Here is a 13960-nt window from a genome sequence, read left to right as displayed (position 1 = left end):
TTCCCCCACTGTTCCTTCATTATTATGTACGTATATTTAAGACCCCTTGCTGTTAATTGCATTCTTACTATTCCTTTTTCCTTATTCCATCTATAAAATGCATTTCAAGCAAGAATTCTGAATTCTTTTGTTGCCATTTTCCGATAGATCGTTTATGCTACAGTCACAAGACAAGACATGCAAAGCAGGAAAAGTTAATGATATATGAACTCTTGGGGTGTCCAAAAGAACTGGTAACTTGAGATTCTTAATATTCACAAACAGGGACCTGGTTTGCACATTTCTTCCTTCAAATGCCTGCATTACTTTCTTCTCTTGCTCTTCCAGAATGTCTTCTAAAATTCCCCCATTTCTCTGAGCACTAAGTTACATCAGTGGCTCTTCACTTAAATTAATTTGGAGTTGATCGAATAGCCTGACAAAGAGTGTGTGTAGTACATTTATATAGCCAAGATCTATGTGCTACATGAACCAAGTAAGTTCTCTTTATAGATTAGACTGTATTTTGCAATCAATAGCTAAGCAAGTCACCGTAGAATACCAGAAATTAGTTTGTGATACAGATCATTGATTTTTACAGTCAGTATTAGTGGCAGTTCTAAAACACAGATTGGGTTAAGGCTGAAATCCTATGACTAATAAGATGGGAATCAATCTCATTGAATACAATTGGACATATTTGCAAGTCGGTCAGCATAGAACTATGTTTGCTAAAGCACAGCAGTTTAGATTTTAAAAAGTATGTCTCTACCTAGCCTATGTTTAGTTTTAGAAATTCATTACCTGAAGACGTGATAATGATATCTTTGATGATTTTATGAACAACATTTTGTCAATTGCAACCAGCTGCAATAACATGCCACAGAATGCCAGTTCTTTTAGAACAGAGATCAGCCATGGAAAAAGACTAATACTTTCATGACTTGCTTGTGAGTACCCATAACTATCTGTCTGACCATGATGTAAAGCAAGATGCTGTATAATGTGGGTGCTTGATCAAATATAGTTCAGCTCACATATTGGTATTTTCTGTTAGTCAGTCTGGGCTATATTTCAGTTCTTGGGAAAGTGGATAAACATTGATATGCAGATGACCCTTTGTTCTATGTATTCTTTCCATCTGAATCAAGATAGATAATGTGGATGTAGGAAATTTATCTGGAAGCATAATGGAATGAATGAGAATCAATAAAGTGCAGCTGAAGTTGATAAGTTCAAGTACAATTGATGGAAACAGTAACCAGCGATCAGTTTGAGTTTCAGCATGCCTCTTGGAATTAAAAGTTCTGAATTATAAATTATAATTTCCATTAGTGGAAGTTTTCAAACAAAGATTGGACAACCATTTGTCTGGGATAGTCAGGATTCTTGGCCTGGACAATGGGACAGATTAGAAGCTCACCAAAACACCTTCCAAACTTATGATTTTGTCATTCTGTGCATCAATGAATTACAGATATGACTTGTTGTAAATGAGCCTGCATGCTGTCTAAAGGAAGAGGTACATAACTTTATGACTGTCCCAGGTCATCTGTCAATAGAGGTATGAGCAATTCAATAGCAAGGGGTATTCGCACCCAATTGGACTGGTATAAGTTTCTTTTTCTTCAAAAGAGATAAACAAGCTCAAGTAAAACTAATGCACAGGTCAGGAAACCACAGTGCAGATAGAACATGGGGAAACAGACTGGCTCCAGAGGGGCAAAGGAGTGAGGCAAAGCTGCATATTATCCCCTTATGCAACTTATATGTAGAATATATATTAATGGAAGTTAGTTTAGAAGAAGGACACGGTTGAAAAACAGGAGGAAGAAATATCAATAACTTGAATTATGCTGATGATATTAGCTGAAAATGCAAATGATCTGCAACCTCCACTAATGAAAGTCAAACAGCAGAGTAAATAACAGGACTAAGATTAAATGTAAATGCCAAACTAATCAAAGAGGTATAGCAACCAGCATTAGAATTAACAATTAAGATCATGAAGTAATGGATAGCTTCTGTCTTTTAGGTTTAACTACCAACAGTAAAGGAATAGGCAGGTAAGAATTATGCCAGAGGCTAGCATTTGGTACAGCATTGAAGAAGGCCTTTAAAAACATATTCAGATCTGAACCTACTAAGATCAGAATCATGCAGGCAATGGTTTTCCGTTTGACATTTTATGGAAGCAAAAGTTGGACTTTAAAGAAGCAGGATAGGAAGAGTATTGACACCTTTGAACTTTGGTGTTGAAGAAGACTCCTGACAAACAACTGGACCATAGAACAAAGCAATTCAGAGTTCTCATTTGAGGCACAGATATCCATGCTCAAATGATCACACTTCAGACATGTTATCTGAGAATTTAGCTTTCTGGAGATGTCTGTAATATGGAAGAAGAATAAGGTTACAGCCATAGTTGGTGCACATATGGGAGACCTAAAAGATCAGATTGTGTACAGATCTTCCTCAAGAAAAATCTATGTAATTACTAACAGTTGATCAATTTTATGAAACATAATCAACCAACCAAGTAATCAGTCAATCAGTCAAAAGTCTGAAATAATAACCAAACATTTCTTCCAAAAGAAAAAAAAATCACATTCTGTTTAGTGACGGGAAATATTCTGCACGATACTCCTAGCAGCCAGCACTGACAAGCAGTCCTTCTTATACAAAATTCTGTTTATATCTTGCAACATTGAGCAGTCTTTTTATTATATGGTTCAGTGGGTTTGAATTCTTGACATAATATAGCAAATGTCGAAAGTAAAAATGTTTTCTTTGACAACAGGATTTTAGTTCTCAAATTCTAATATAATATTTCATTTCCTTACAAATACACTGGGGTTCTTTTTTAATGAAAAAAGCAATGCAGCCAGTTTGCAAGCACATCTGGGATGCAAATCTATATCTAGAGGCTAAATAGCAGTCAAAAGCTAGCTGGTCAATGTATTTTCAGCCAACACATGGTAATCCCAGCTGTATGTGATCACTTGGTGATTAAGAGAACCCCAAATAAAGGTTGAGCTCCAGGAAACTCACAGGCTGCCTTTGGGTCAGTTACTCTCTTCAACTCAACCGATCACCCAGATTTTCTATAATGGGGAAAAAATAAAGGGGGACTTCCTGAGGAAAGTCAAAATGTAAAATAATACTAGTGAGGCATCCTTCTAAAAGTATTGGGTGGTATTAGAGCATCAACTCAATTGAAATATAAATAATATCAAATTCAATGCAGTTAACATTAAATGTTTACTCTCATATCATGCATTTCATACTTGTCTCTCTTTTGTGACAACCTTTGGAAGTCTGGGGTCTGTATTCAAAGCTGTGGGGGCTAGCAGTGCCTGAGGATGTTACATAATGTAAAGCTGACATGCCTTAATTCAGGATTTCCCAACCTGTGAAATTTCTAGCTGGCTGGATTTCAACTCCCAGAATTCTTAGGAATGGTCACCCTGACTGAGGAATTTTGGGAGTTGAAGTCCACATCAATAGAAGTTGGGAAACACTGCCTTAATGGACTCTGATCCATTTAGCTGTTGTAAATATCATGTTCTTTCTCTTTGGGAGGGTTTTGTTTTGGTATTTTTGTCTAGAAGTAGTCAGCAGAATTTTTTTTAAAAAAAACATACCCCAAGAGCCAATTGAACCACAATGAACTGCAAGGTGATAAGTTAGCCTTTGGAGTTTAATAGCCTGTCACCCTAAATAAACCAGGCATAATGTTGTTTTGACCTTCCCCATTCACCATATTGTATCTGAACACTCCTTCCTCAAGACTGAATATATTCTTTCATTGTTTCCTGAAGCTTTTAAAAAATCTATTATCTTTTAAGCATAGACTGAAGAAATTGATTCTACCCCTTTCCAGTTTTATTTTTTCACATAACAAATTTGATATAGCCTTACCCGCTGTGTTTAAGGTCAATAAAAATGTAGATTATGAATTTTGATGCAGTGCTGACTTCAAATATTTTTGAAGGTTTCTCATTAGTGTTCTGTAAAGCATTGCAGTATGCCTGAATCAGAGTACACTTTTACATTCCCAAATATACTAAAGTCTAAGAAAGGGAAAAGAGCAAGCCAATCTATTTTTACTTTTCAAAAAATCGAACATGTATTTTATGAGCTAACATAGTGTTGATAAGGAGCAAATTTTCTAGTGGTTATATAAATACGTTATTTATCAGATGCAATGGAATTTGGATGTGTGTATCTGAATGTTCTATTTTATGAGATTATTACAAATAATGTAAGCATTTTTATTGGTGCTCAGCTAAGCAACATTTGTCGATTAAGTTGTGGAAAAAATGTATTTTAAAATTAAGTCTCAGTGGATTAATCCTCACATTTCTGCTAACCTAGGCACAAAAGCTAATGAACAATTTTTATGATGTGTCCTCCTGTTGTTGCTTTGCTGTCACCCCAAGCCTACCACATTATGGCCACTTCATCCTATGGGCTTGCTTCCTTCCTTCCTTCTGATTGCAGATCATCTGGTGAATATTTTGGTTTCGGACACAGGAGAGAACAGACTCCTGGTCTCCACAGAGGCACCTGCCTGAGTAACACCTGACTGACACTTTCTGAAGATCTTCCCTGGTCTTAGGTCCTACTTAGTCTCCTCACCTATGCAAATTGAACATTATTTTGAGAAAATGCTAGACCTGGGTTCTACAGAAGGCCGTTGGAAACCAGGAGAGAGAGCGAGAGCGGGGCTGATGCTGTCAGCTTCCATACTTTGCCTCTTGTTGAATTTACCACACAAGTGGAGGCTTCAGCAAGGTGGTGTGTCACTCAAGGTTTGTGTGGGAATTTACCAGTTGAAAGATGGGCTACAACTAATTTGAGGGAGAGATCTTCATTCCACCTAATTGCTGTTTATAAGTTCAACTACTCATTGAAATTGAGTATTGCTGGGTCTTCCCTATTACGAGCATTATGAACCTTCTCCTGCTTACAAGACCTTTTTTTCTCACTATTTTTAATAAGAGAGAGAGAGAGAGAGAGAGAGAGGGAGGGAGGGAGAGAGGGAGAGAGAGAGAGAGAGAGAGAGAGAGAGAGAGAGAGAGAGAGAGAGAGAGAGAGAGAGAGAGAGAGAGAGAGAGAGAGAGAGAGAGAGAGAGTTTGGTCTGGTAGTTAAGGCAGGATACTATGAATTCCAGTCCCTCAGTCACTTTCTCTCAGCCCAACCCAGCTTTCAGGGTTATTGTTGTTGTGGGGGAAAATAGAAAGAGGAAGGAGTATTATGTACATTCACCACCTTGAGTTACTTATGAAATAATAAAGGCGGTATAAAAATCTAATAAACAAACAAACACTTGTACACAAAGCAGCACTAAAATAGTTCCCTTTAACTTTACCCCACTCCCTTCCTCTTTTCCTATGACCTGTCAGCTGGGCTTTTTCAGGACATGGATTAAGTAGATTTTTGGAGTAGACTATTAAGGAGTAGACTGATCCTGCAAGAGGGTAACTAGCCATTCTAAGCATCTCTGTACACTGAAGCGTTCTTTCCCTGCCAGACATAAAGGAGAATGATTGATGCTTATTTTTCTTGCCAGCAGGTGATGCTAGTTGGAAAGAGAAACAACATCAAGGGAATCCAACAGTCTCTTTTCTTTAACTTGTTCTGTGTTAAAACTGAAAGGACAGCACCATTTGCCAGGCTCATTTTTGAAAGACAGGGATTGGCAATTTAGGATAAAATACCTATTCTAGAGAAAAACATCAGTCCTTCATTCTCAGCACTATTGGATGGCACAAGTTATTAATCATAATATTACGGTTACAGAAGCGGAGTACAGTACTGAGCTTAAATATATTTGGGTTAGGGTTTCACATCTATACATTTTTATTAAAACCAACGTTGTGTGACTAATTCCTTCAATTATTTAAGTAACGTCAGCCCAAAATCTCAAACAAGAAAAATTTAAAACAGAAAGAGCATCCCATTTCTTTTTCTTCCTTCTCCTTAGAGTTTCTCTCTCTCCTAAACCACTGTGAACCCAGAAAGAGGATGTACTATTCTCCCTGGCTGTTCCCTGGGAGACATGGAGTGATCAGATAATGGGAAGAATTCCTGGTTTCATTTTCAATCCCTATACAATAATTTTGAAAAACTAATTAGATAGATCAATCTAACTATACATTAATTTTTCATGCTTTTACATATTGTGACTTTGTGCTGCCAATCCTTAACACACACAAAAAAATGTACCTTCATCCCACTGAAATCCATTATTTTAACTATTCAAGGCCATAAAAAAATCAGTTGTGATCATCCCAGTGACACTGACCATGTTCTACGTATTCTTAGCACATCCACTGTCTGTGTAAAATTATGCAAGATCCCTTCTGAGATGCTTGCCATGCCTTCTCTCCTTTATAGAAAATGAAGGTGGTTTTAGAAGCTTTGAGGTATAAGACCAAATAGTGTGGAATATTGGGGCTCTGTGTTGGTGGAGCTGCATTCATGAGATTAGAAAGAGCTGCTGCATTTCACCCAAGAATGTGAAGCTGTATGTCTTACGGAAAGAAGAGACCAAAAAGAAGATGTGAAGATGTGGTTCAATGCATCTAAGGCTGTTGTTCAAAAAGTTCTGAAGTTCTTCAGTGGATTCCCCAAAGTTCCAGAAGAACACCAGAAATTCTTCAGTGGACTCCAGCCTCAGAGGAATGGTAAGAGATAAGAGAAGAAATTCAGGAATCAAATTTCTGTCTGCCTTTTTGGCTTGACTCATGTACCCACCCATCTACTCACCCACCCATCCACTCATTTATTGCTTAGTGTATACTGAAGAGCCTTAACTAATAACAGGCAGAAAGGAGGGAGGGAGTAGTTTGCTCAAAGTTGCCTAGTAACAGCAGAGATGAAAATTAGAGATAAGCAAGTCAGAAGTATAAGAGACAGGACAGAAACATGACAATGCATATAAACCTGCTACATTAACAGGGCTGTGATATATAAGAAAATAATCTTAGAGGTTAAGAAATAAATGATTTTTCTAACTTGGAGGCTGTAATGGCATGTGGGAGTCACCTTGGGAGACAGGAGGAATAACTGCGGACAAGACAACCAGCACATAAAAGAAGTCTCAGTCCACAGGAGAGAAGGCATGGCAAGCATCTCAGAAGGGATCTTGCATAATTTTACACAGACAGTAAAAGGAAGGGAGTGAAGAAATACTTTAGTCTTGCAAGATTCTGTTAACTTGCTTATTCAATAAAGTTGGCACTAGCACTTAAGATTATGCTTCCTGTGTGGACTACCTTGCAGGGCTAACAGAGACTCTGTAAATAATACAGTATCTCATCAGCAACCATAAAAAAACCAAACCACTGACTATCTTGTAAATAGCCTATTATGTCAATAAAAGTAGCTGTTCCATCAGATTTATCTGTATTGTGACTGAGTCTGTCATCGTCCTTAAATCAGACCTATATGACCTATGAAGAGAAATGCTGGTGAGGAGGAAGAGGAGGCTCCCTTAGCAATTCAGGGTCTTTTCCCTGGCTCAGAGCCCACCGAGTTCAAAACCTGAATGCTGATATTTTCTAAAATTGGGCAATTATTATACTTTACTTGCACTAGCATGCATCCTGTTGAAATAGTAATTGTACATTTCTGACATCCATTTTGAATGCAAATGCTGTAGAAGCAAAGCCAATAATGCACAATTGTGAAATGACAACTCTGCACTCTGGGAGTAGATGAGGTTAGCGGATAAAGAGAAATGTTTATTCAGCAATGATGTTTGGATTTGTCTCACAGACACAGATATCAACATTGAGACAATCACAGTATTTATAACTATGCACAGCACCATACATCCAGTTCTCATTGATTTACTGTGTGCTTTTGTCTGATGTGGTTAAGCCTTTCATTTTTTGCACATATAAAGGAACTTGGTTTTATATTGTCTTTTAAAAGGCTGACTGGCCATTTCTTCATCTTAGAATATCCTGACATGCATGCTGATTTATTAACTTGGTTTCATTGTATATGACCTATCTCTTTACAGATAATGTTTGTCCTTATCCAATATTCTGTTTTCAACAATTACATTCACTGTAGTTTAGAAGATTTTAATTCCAGTCCGGCTTAAAATTTATTCACAAAGCTGTTTTTTTTTTAACTAATGAAAGGTGATTTGATTGGAAGTTGTTTGTATCTAATTCTTTGGGTCTTTGATCATAAGAACATAGGAACCTCCTTGCTAGAACAATCCACTACACCATTTCTAAATCAGCATTATTTTTACAGCAATTTAATCAACCAAGTCATCATCTGATTGTTTTCAAATCAGAAAGCTACTAATAACATCTAAGCCAGTTGTAGACGCAACTGGCAATTATACTATATGAATTCAAGGGAAATCTATGGAGATTCTCAGTCATTCAGATCATGGTTGTCCCAAAGGTGCTTTTTCAAGAGGCAGCTGGTCTTTCTTTGTTTTTCCTTGAAGACATTTTGCTTTTCATCTAAGAAGCTTCTTCAATTCTTCAGTCAGAATTGAAGAAGTTTGTTGGATGAGAAGTGAAATGCTCCTTTTCAAGGAAAAAACAAAGAAAGTCCAGTTGCCTCTTGAAAAGGCACCTTTGGGACAGTTCAAAGGGAAGGTTACCCCAAATTTAACACAAGAGAAAATATAGAAAGAAAAACAGAAACCACAAATGTCCTATGCAATGTCTTCTCCACCCCATCCCTTAAGGACATATCTGCATTTACCAGTTCGTACAGGGTCCAACTTTCTACTTAACTCTTCACCAGTACAGGTTACTCACTGCTTCCTAGAAGGAGGAACATATGATGTCATCTTGTTCCCATTCCCAGACTATTGCAAGTGTATCTCACAATGAATTTTTCCAGCTTTCATTTCAGACTGCTGTTTTCTGATTGGACCATATTAAGCATTCCAGTGCTTCAGTCCATTGCTCCATTCCAGTTCTAGTCCATCCTCTTGAATTAACAGCAGTGTTACCATTTTTAATAATAATAATAATAATAATGTTTTTACATTTTTAAAATTAGTTCTTTATCTTCTACTCTGATTTTTGTATCTTTATTCTTGTGCAGTTCCTGTTTAAATAATCCATCTGTTTTATGCATTAAAAATCAATAGTAAAAGAAGAAAGAAATGGAAAGAACTGAGTTGAAATATTAACTTAATAAGCCTGATTTCAAGGGTTCTGATGTTATTCAATGAAATCATGTGAGCTGTTGGCTCAAATATTTAACTTATAAACATTCCACCTTCAGGTATAACATTTTGCCATCTCGAAGGTGCGCTGATGTTGAAACCAAGCTGTCAAAATAAATTCTAATCAATACATCTACTTAATTAAGCTATTTGCTAAAGTAATTATTTAGACACAGCAATATATGGCAAGAAAAACCAGCTTTCTCCAATAACAGATTAATTTTCATTATTCCAGTAGCTGTCATATGGTAAAATAACAATGAAAGGTTGATTATTCTGGGTTTTTTTTTATTACAGTTGTATCTTAGATAGAGCTTTACATATGGCATGCTAGTATTCCAATGAATATGGTTAATATGTTGCTTTAGATTTGTTGCAACTCTCACTATTGAGAATGTAGTAAAATATGATGAAGTCATTAATAATTATTATACTAAAATGGTAGAAAGCATTTAGAAAACATAATATTGCTTGCAGTTTTTCAAATAACTTGGTTAAAGGATGAATGTACATTAAATAAACTTTTATTTTGATAACATATATTCTGATTCAGAAGAGATTATAGGATAACTTAATATACCATTTTCTGGGAATGAGAGAAAGGTTTAATTGTGACCAATACAGTTATTTGGATGCTTTCTTATTATTGCCAATAAAAATTTACAAACCAATTTGTAAATTGGTTAGTTGGATTTTCTTGCTGTCTGCTAGAACTTAGATTTTCCCATCATGTGGAAATACCTGGTTGAGTTTGGAGCTGAAGCAGATTCAGACCTGTTTAGTATCTGGGTCAGAATCTTCCTAGGAATTCCAAAACTATAGATTAGACTGGAAAGTAAAAAGAAAAACAAACAAACAAAAACCTATCTTGGCATTAGGTAGTGACAAATAATTTCTGTGCTACTGCCAAGAAAACATCACGGTTGTTTAGAAATGGGCAAAATGTTATGTGCATGGAACAGTGATCTGGAGTCATCTGTAGCTAAACCAAAAGACCTTGGCTTTTGGTCTGTGCAAAGAAAAAAAAAACTGGGCTGTTTTATTCCAGAGTTTGTGGAGGCCAGGAACATTAGCAATGGAGAAAATCAGGAAAAGGGACAAAATAAGGAAAGGGTAGTCCCATGGGAGATCTCCATTCTAGGAGCATGGTAACCTCTTGCTGAGATCATCATTAGAAGGAACAGTGGCATGGAACAGTACTTCATCAGTAGTTGGGGGGAGGGGAAATGAAGGAATTGGAAAGACCAGACCTTGTGGGGCTGCCATTTTGGGTTATTGGCAGTGGCTGAGAGAAAGGAAGGCTCTGGAAAGATCAGGAACCAGATCCAACAAGACCGGGAATATCCTTTCAAAAAAGCCACGAATGCTTTATCAGCTTGCATTGTTGCAAGTAAAATACCAAAAGAAATTCTCATTGGCTACTGGAAGCAGTAGATTTGAGGGATGGTACTGGTAGTGGTGTGGACATTGCTGAGGAATGAGTCTGTAGATCTTTAGAGTTTAGTTCTCATTACAAACTTCCAAAGTTCTCATGGGTCTGTTCTTCTTAAGCTTCTTTGCTTATGAAGATTCCCACTCTTATCTAGTTCTTTTCAGAGAAAGAAGAGCTTCCTCATATTCTTCTGTGTTGATGGAGCTTACAGGTCAATGAATAATTATTATCATATCCAGGATGCCCAGAAGAAAGGCAAAAGGATCTCATCAAAATCATTCTTCTTTTAAAGCAAACAAAATATCCTTAAGGGAACAGGATGGCCTGTGTGACAAGTCTCTCTCTTGCCTACAAATTATTCCTTGCAGAGTACCGATGGTATGAAGTCATGCTTTCCTAGGGTGAAAAAAGCAAGTCAGTCTAATTTTCTATTGACAGTCATGTACTTTTGTTTGTTCCAGATACAACGTTATTCTTTCCATCATTCAGTGGAAACTCCTATTTAAAATTACCTTCACTATCATCCCTGTCAGACGATAGATTTTCATCAGGGCAAGAATGGAACAAAGTGACAATCTACTTAACAGTGAAGACAACTGCTTTAAATGGCACTCTCCTTTATGGTGAGCATAACTGTTTTATTTATATAGTGAGTCTCAGAAAGGCAAACCTGCCCTATTCTTTCCTGGCATTGCCACTCTCTCACCTGGAGAAGGGGGTCTGGAGGTAACTGTACTTCTAATACAAAAAATAAAGCTTCAGTCCTTGTTCTTGAATGGGAGATATCCCCTTGACCTGAAAGATGAATGGAATAGAACACAACCACCCCACTTCCCCAGGGTTACGCCTTTAAATAAATAATTCCAGTTTATTCTTTGAATCAGAATCTTCAGGTCTTAGTGATTTTGAAGTGTGTGGATTTGAGTAAACTAGAAGAGAGAAGTTTTATTTTAATAAATGAAACAAAGGATGTACTTGAAAAATGGGATACTGTCCCATATTATAGGACATTTAGATCTGCATACCAAAGTTAACAATCTGTAAATCAACTAGCCAAGCTATTAAGAAGCAGAGGAGTCATGTGTCACCTCAACAACCAGATTTTTTTTTTGCCAAAATCTGTGTAATGATATTGCGATACAAACTCTGTCCCTTACAAAACCATCATCTTCTGCAGATGCCAACATGCCCCTCCCCCAGTTTCAAGGCCAAAAATTGCAAGACAAAAGTTCTATAAAATCACAGAAAAAGTCATGTTGGAATTTAATTGGCTACACAAAGGACCAGATTTTCACGGAGACTGAAGGAAGTTAACAAGTCACATAAATTGCTGACTTTCCCTGAAGATCTTGCAAGGATGATCATAGGAAGGATTTTAAATTATGTCTTGTAAAACTAGATAAAATATATTGATATGGACAGAAGGAGAAGATGGTAGCAGTCTTCAAATATCTGAACAAATGTCACACACCAGAACATCAAAGGCAGTCCTCTTGGTTTCTGGCTGCAAAATCCATAATGGTAGTGTCATGATACAGGAAGGCAGATTCTGATTTAATGTTCAAAGAAATTTCCTATCATTAAGAGCAGTTCAACAATAAAATCGAACATGCAAAGATGACTATTTCTCTGGAATGCTTTAGTTTCAATTCAGTCCCTTCAGTCTTAATAATCCCTTTCAACTCTGAGATTCTACATTAGATCTTTCTGATAATAAAAAAGATCAAAGAATAATTTTCAGTTAGCAGATGGCTTCATGGCTGAAAGAGTCTCTGGGGGTCCCTATATATGAAGAGAACCCCACCCAAAATATGACTCGTTTTCACTCACCTCACTGAAACCAGTCAGTGAAGTTATAACCCCAAGAATAATTTCAGTTTTTTTCACTTTCCTACCGAGCTCCTATTTTACTGGATCATAGACTTCTATAGATAACAAAGATATAGACCAGGGGTGTCAAACTGCCGGTCCATGGGCCAGACACGCCATCCAGAAGCCGTGCCCACCCCATTGCCGGCAATGGTAAAACCGTCCCAATACGTTGCGCGACATCACGTGACGTCACAAGTTTGACATGTCTGGTATACACAATAAATTATATTGACATCAAATTCATTGAGAAGGGGAAAAAAAGAATGGACCATTTGTTACTGTGACTGCCATAGTCTTAAAATAGTCCTGGCAGGGCCTTATATGGTGTGATGAACTTTGCAGATTCATTCATTGGGCCATATATCACAGCTATAACTTGCCAGCTAATTGATATCCAGTTATTCTCTAGAGAACTGTTACACTGCAGTCTTCCCAAACACAATTATTTTCTCTAGACAGATCCAAAACAGTATTACGTTCTGCAGGATCCTGCATTTAAACTTTTGGGACAATTTTCATCAGCAGCCCAGCAGAGAGCTAAAAAGCAGAACAGAACCAGATGGTGATTTTGTAAACGATATGCTCCAGATGTTCAAAATTGCATAAAGGTGATTTCGAACCTTTCAGCAAGCAGAATGACAGAATAACAAGAATTGGAAGGAACCTTGAAGGTCTTCTGGTCCAAGCAGAAGACCCTATACCATTTCAGACAAGTGGCTGCCTAATCTCTTCTTTAAAACCTCTAGTGATGGAGTACCCACAACTTCTGGATTAATTGTTCTCACTATCAGAAAATTTCTCCTTATTTTTAGGTTGGTCCTCTCCTTGAGGAATACTTTCTCCTAGGTGAAGCATTCACATAACGTTTGCCCATGTGCACCCAATCATGAGAATTTTGGTGTGGATCATTTTGCAGTTGTCTCTTAAATCCCAGAAAGAAACCCTGCTGTGTTCAGTAGTGATTACTCTCATTGGATTGCAGTCTAACAGTCAGCATACCTTGTGATGGCAAGGCCTGAATAACTAAACTGAAATCATGGGAAAACAGCAAGGATTTGAGGCCTACTTTTATATCAGCACAGAAGATTACCTGTTTGGCTTTGATTAAATATTTCCACAGAGACAACTGAGGACTGGAAGATTTCCAAATTATAAGAAAGCTGTGGAACAGGATACTTGATGTTAAAGGTATTTGGCAGGGGGGAAAAATAGCTTGAGAAAATATGTAGCAGTAACAAGAATCACAAATGAATAGGTAGAGACTGGCAAAAATGCATTAAAAGCCAACAAGAAGATTGTAGGATGCAACAATAAACAGAATTGTGTGGTCAGATGAAGAAGAAGAAGAAGAAGAAGAAGAAGAAGAAGAAGAAGAAGAAGAAGAAGAAGAAGAAGAAGAAGAAGAAGAAGAAGAAGAAGAAGAAGAAGAAGAAGAAGAAGAAGAAGAAGAAGAAGAAGAAGA

Source organism: Protobothrops mucrosquamatus, unplaced genomic scaffold (genome assembly GCF_001527695.2).
Source record: "Protobothrops mucrosquamatus isolate PMUCROS unplaced genomic scaffold, P.Mucros_1.0 scaffold384, whole genome shotgun sequence".
NCBI lineage: Eukaryota > Metazoa > Chordata > Lepidosauria > Squamata > Viperidae > Protobothrops > Protobothrops mucrosquamatus.
This window is presented reverse-complemented; position numbering follows the sequence as displayed.